At 39.6% G+C, this 5,986-nt stretch overlaps 1 non-coding gene across 1 annotated transcript; it reads left to right on the top strand.

The window, feature by feature from the left end:
* Positions 1–422: 422 nt before the first annotated feature.
* LOC130952289 (small nucleolar RNA R71) lies at positions 423–530 on the top strand. Its single transcript, XR_009074474.1, has one exon. It is a non-coding gene; the product is annotated as a small nucleolar RNA R71 (small nucleolar RNA).
* The last annotated feature ends 5,456 nt before the right edge of the window (positions 531–5,986 follow it).

The raw sequence follows: 5,986 nt of genomic DNA, 5'->3' as shown, positions 1-5,986 counted from the left end.
CATGAAGAATTATAGGTGTTTCCATAGGGTTCTCCTAGGTAATTCACCTCTTCCATGGAAGGGTTCTCAGGATCATAAGCTTCTTCCTCAGATGAAGCGTCCTTAGTACTGTTTGGTGCATTTTGCATTCCAGACAGACTTTGAGAAATCAAGTTGACTTGTTGAGTCAATATCTTGTTCTGAGCCAGTATGGCATTCAGAGTGTCAATCTCAAGAACTCCTTTCTTCTGACTAGTCCCATTGTTCACAGGATTTCTTTCAGAAGTATACATGAATTGGTTGTTTGCAACCATTTCAATCAATTCTTGAGCTTCTGCAGGCGTCTTCTTCAGATGAAGAGATCCTCCAGCAGAGCTATCCAAAGACATCTTGGATAGTTCAGAGAGACCATCATAGAAAATATCTATGATGCTCCATTCAGAAAGCATGTCTGAGGGACATCTTCTGATTAATTGTTTGTATCTTTCCCAAGCTTCATAGAGGGATTCTCCATCCTTCTGTCTGAAGGTTTGGACTTCCACTCTAAGCTTACTCCATCTTTGTGGTGGAAAGAACTTTGCCAAGAAGGCATTGACTAGCTTTTCCCAAGAGTCCAGGCTTTCTTTAGGTTGAGAGTCCAACCATATTCTAGCTCTGTCTCTTACAGCAAAAGGGAATAGCATCAGTCTGTAGACCTCAGGGTTAACCCCATTAGTCTTGACTGTGTCACAGATTTGCAAGAATTCAGCTAAAAACTGATGAGGATCTTCCATTGGAAGTCCATGGAACTTGCAATTCTGTTGCATTAGAGAAACTAATTGAGGCTTAAGCTCAAAGTTGTTTGCTCCAATGGCAGGGATAGAGATGCTTCTCCCATAGAAGTCGGGAGTAGGTGCAGTAAAGTCACCCAGCACCTTCCTTGCATTGTTGGCATTGTTGTTGTTTTCGGCTGCCATGGGTTCTTCTTCTTTGAAGAATTCGGTCAGGTGCTCTAAAGAGAGTTGTGCTTTGGCTTCTCTTAGCTTTCTCTTCAAGGTCCTTTCGGGTTCAGGATCAGCTTCAACAAGAATGCCTTTGTCTCTGCTCCTGCTCATATGAAAGAGAAGAGAAAAAGAAAATGTGGAATCCTCTATGTCACAGTATAGAGATTCCTTGAAATGTCAGAGGAAAAGAGAAATAGAAAGAAGAAGGAGAAGGAGAATTCGAACTTTAATTAGATAAGGTTCGAATTGTGCATTTAGAAGGAGTGGTACTCCATAAATAGAAGGATGTGAGAAGGAGGGAAGAGGATTTTCGAAAATTCAATTAGAAGATTTTGAAAACATTTTGAAAATTTGATTGATAATTTTCGAAAATTAAAAGTGGAAGAGAAATCAAGTGATTTTTGAAAAAGATTTTGAAATTAGAAACTAAAAAGATTTGATTGAAGACTAATTTGAAAAAGATATGATAAAAAAAATATGATTGAAAGGTTATTGTCTTAAAAAGATGTGATTGAGAAGATATGATTTGAAAACCATTTTAAAAGATATGTTTTGAAAATTATTTTAAAAGATCTGATTTGGAAAATTAGTGACTTGCCTAACAAGAAAAGATATGATTCAAACATAAAACCTTCCTTAATAGAAAAGGCAAAAAATGTTCAATCAAATCATTAATTGTTAGTAAGTATCTTTGAAAAAGGAAAGAAATTGATTTTGAAAACATTTGATTGAAAAGATATGATTTGAAAAAGATTTGATTTTGGAAAACTTGAAAAAAATTGATTTGAAAACAAAATCTTCCTCCTAGCACCATCCTGGCGTTAAACGCCCAGAATGGTATACATTCTGGCGTTTAACGCCCAAAATGCTACCTCTTTGGGCATTAAACGCCCAACCAGGTGCCCTGGCTGGCGTTTAAACGCCAGTCTGCCTTCTTCACTGGGCATTTTTGAATGCTCAGCTTTTTCTGTATAATTCCTCTGCAGTGTGTTCTGAATCTTCAATCCCTTGTATCATTGACTTGAAAAGACACAAATTAAAAATATTTTTGGATTTTTAATAATTAAAATGCAACAAGAATCAAATAACAATGCATGCAAGACACCAAACTTAGCAGTTTGTATACTACTGACACTAATGAACTGAAAATGCATATGAGACACACAAAATACTCAAGTCAATAGAATTCAAAGATCAGAGCAAGTGAATCATCAAGAACATCTTGAAGATCACTAAGACATATGAATGAATGCATGCAACTGACACCAAACTTAGGATGAGACACTAGACTCAAACAAGAAATATTTTTGAATTTTATGATTTTTTAATTTTTTAATTTTTTTTTTGTGTTTTTCGAAAATTAAGTGGAAAAAGAAGGTATCAAAATTCTTAATGAGAATTCCAGGAATCAGTGCAATGCTAGTCTAAGACTCCGGTCCAGGAATTAGACATGGCTTCACAGCCAGCCAAGCTTCCAAAGAAAGCTTCGGTCCAAAACACTAGACATGACCAAAGGTCAGCCAAGCCTTAGCAAATCACTGCTCCAAAAGCAAGATTGATACGAAATCAACAAGCTCTTGTGGTGATAAGTTGAAACCTCGGTCCAATCAGATTAGACATGGCTTCTCAGCCAGCCAGATTTCAACAAATCATCATGAAACTCTAGAATTCATCTTCAAGAATTTCGAAAAAAAAAATACCTAATCTAAGCAACAAGATGAACCGTCAGCTGTCCAGCCTGAACAATCCCGGGCAATAACACCAAAAATTTGATGTTGTTGCCGGATCTTGGCACTGATGTTACCAAAGGCTTGCTCAAAACTAGAACAATCCCCGGCAACGGCGCCAAAAACTTGGTGCGCGAAATTGTGAACTATACTTTTTCACAACTCTCATAATCCCTGGTAATGGCTCCAAAAACGTGGTAGCTCAATACCATGGCATTACACAACTTCGCACAACTAACCAGCAAGTGCACTGGGTCGTCCAAGTAATAAACCTTACGTGAGTAAGGGTCGATCCCACGGAGATTGTTAGTATTGAAGCAAGCTATGGTCATCTTGTAAATCTTAGTCAGGCAAACTCAAATGTATATGATGATGAACGAAAATAACATAAAGATAAGGATAGTGATACTTATGTATATCATTGGTGTAAGAGCTTCAGACAAGTGTATGGAGATGCCTTCCCTTCCGTCTCTCTGCTTTCCTACTGCCTTCATCCAATCCTTCTTACTCCTTTCCATGGCAAGCTCGTATAGGGTTTCACTGTTGTCAGCAGCTACCTCCCATCCGCGCAGTGAAAGCTAATGCACGCACTCTGTCACAGTACTGCCAATCACCGGTTTGGTTCCCTCCCCTACCGGAATAGAATAACTCTTTTGCGTCTGTCACTAACGCCCAGTAGGTTACAGGTTTGAAGCACGTCACAGTCATTCAATCATTGAATCCTACTCAGAATACCACAGACAAGGTTAGACCTTCCGGATTCTCTTGAATGCTGCCATCAAGTCCTGCCTTTACCACGAAGATTCTGATCTCACGGAATGGTTGGCTCGTTTGTCAGGCGAGCACTCGGTTGTCAGGCGATCAACCATGCATCGTGCAATCAGGAATCCAAGAGATATTCACTAAGCCTCGGATGCTTGTAGAATAAGAATGGTTGTCAGTCACCTTGTTCATGGGTGAGAATGGTGATGGGCGTCAATCATCACCTTCATCATGTTGAAGAACAAGTGATATCTTGGATAAAGAACAAGCGGAATTGAATGGAAGAACAATAGTAATTGCATTAATACTCGAGGTACAGCAGAGCTCCACACCCTTAATCTATGGTGTGTAGAAACTCCACCGTTGAAAATACATAAGAACAGGGTCTAGGCATGGCCGAATGGCCAGCCTCCCAATGATCTAAGAACTAAAATGTCCAAAGATGATCTAGAGATCTAAAAGTGATCAAAAGATTTCTATACAATAGTAAAAGGTCCTACTTATAAGAAACTAGTAGCCTAGGGTGTACAGAAATGAGTAAATGACATAAAAATCCTCTTCCGGGCCCACTTGGTGTGTGCTTGGGCTGAGCAATGAAGCAATTTCGTGTAGAGACTCTTCTTGGAGTTAAACGCCAGCTTTGGTGCCAGTTTGGGCGTTTAACTCCCATTTGGGTGCCAGTTCCAGCGTTTAACGCTGGGATTTCTTGAGGTGACTTTGAACGACGGTTTGGGCCGTCAAATCTTGGGCAAAGTATGGACTATTATATATTGCTGGAAAGCCCAGGATGTCTACTTTCCAACGCCGTTGAGAGCGCGCCAATTGGGCTTCTGTAGCTCCAGAAAATCCGCTTCGAATGCAGGGAGGTCAGAATCCAACAGCATCTGCAGTCCTTTTTGGTCTCAGAATCAGATTTTTGCTCAGGTCCCTCAATTTCAGCCAGAAAATACCTGAAATCACAGAAAAACACACAAACTCATAGTAAAGTCCAGAAAAGTGAATTTTAATTAAAAACTAATAAAAATATACTAAAAACTAACTATATCATATCAAAAACATACTAAAAACAATGCCAAAAAGTATACAAATTATCCGCTCATCATGGGGTGTCTCCCACCTAGCACTTTTATTTGAAGTCCTTAAGTTAGACCTTTTGTGTGGTCCTTGCTATGGTGGCTTATGCTTGAATTCTTTCTTGAATCCCCACCAATGTTTGTGGTGCGCGAATTTGTGACTCCCACAACTGAACCGGCAAGTGCACCAGGTCGTCCAAGTAATACCTCAGGTGAGTGAGGGTCGAATCCCATGTGGATTGCCGGATTGAGCAAGCTGTAGTTATGCTGTAGATCTTAGTCAGGAAAATAGAAAGGTAGTTGTTGTTTGTTGTAGGCGCATAGACAAGCAATAATGAAAGCAAGAAAGAGTTGATATAAAGACAGTAACAATTCCAATGATGAACAATTCTTTCAATAGCAAGGCTGTAAGTGATTAAGCCATTGGTCGTGATCATTAATCTTCTCAGGTCTAGATCAAACATCCGAACGGACTAGATCAATCTGGGAGAGGGTGAAGTGCGCGCAATTTAATCTCTTGACGATCCTACTCAAAACGCCACAGACAAGGTCGGATCTTCCAGATCAGAGACTGACGCTCTTATGATTCTAGCCCTTAGAGCCACAAGAACCTCAATTACCCCTGACAAACGAGGTTTTATATCACATACACCAATTAGCTCAGATAACTTGTTGGAACCCGTGATGCATTCTCAAGCTGTAGCTCAATACTATCCGGGTCAGGACTCGTAACGAGCTCATGTAGAATCGAGATTCATAAGGATGAAGAACAACAATGCATCATAGAATAGAATTAAACATAGATTGAAGTAGAAAAGTAATTGTATTAATCCATAGGAATCAGCAGAGCTCCTAACCTTAACCTAGGAGGTTTAGTTGCTCATACTGTACAGAGAATAAAGTGTAAAGTTCGAATGTGGTGCATATCCCCATGAACAATTATGATCTTCCCTTATTTATATTAATTACTAGACTTCAATAACAAACTAATAATAACTAGAAATTATAATAATGAAATAAGCTAAGCTAAAGATGTGAAAAATCCACTTCTGGGCCCACTTGGTGAGTGTTTGGGTTAAGCTTGGCATCCAACTTGAGTTAGTGGGCGTTAAACGCCCACTAAGGGGTGTGAGCTTGCTGCATTGCTACCTTTGTGGTGTTGAACGCTAGTTTTGGGGCGTTCAACGCCAGAAAGAGGGTAGTTTGGGCGTTCAATGCCCATTTGGGTCTTCATTTCTAAAGCAAAGTATAGACCATTATATATTGATGGAAGCTCTTGGAGTTATCTGGCGTTCAACGCCAGAAAGGGGGTAGTTTGGGCGTTCAACACCTGTTTGGGTCTTCATTTCCAAAGCAAAGTACAGACCATTATATATTGATGGAAGCTCTGGAAGTTATCTTTTCAACACCATTGAGAATGCTTCATTTGGACCTCTGTAGCTCCAAAAATACTCGCTTGAAT

Source organism: Arachis stenosperma, chromosome 1, assembly GCF_014773155.1.
Source record: "Arachis stenosperma cultivar V10309 chromosome 1, arast.V10309.gnm1.PFL2, whole genome shotgun sequence".
Classification (NCBI taxonomy): Eukaryota; Viridiplantae; Streptophyta; class Magnoliopsida; order Fabales; family Fabaceae; genus Arachis; species Arachis stenosperma.
The sequence above is the reverse complement of the archived record's forward strand: the minus strand, read 5'-3'. Positions and strand labels throughout refer to the sequence as shown.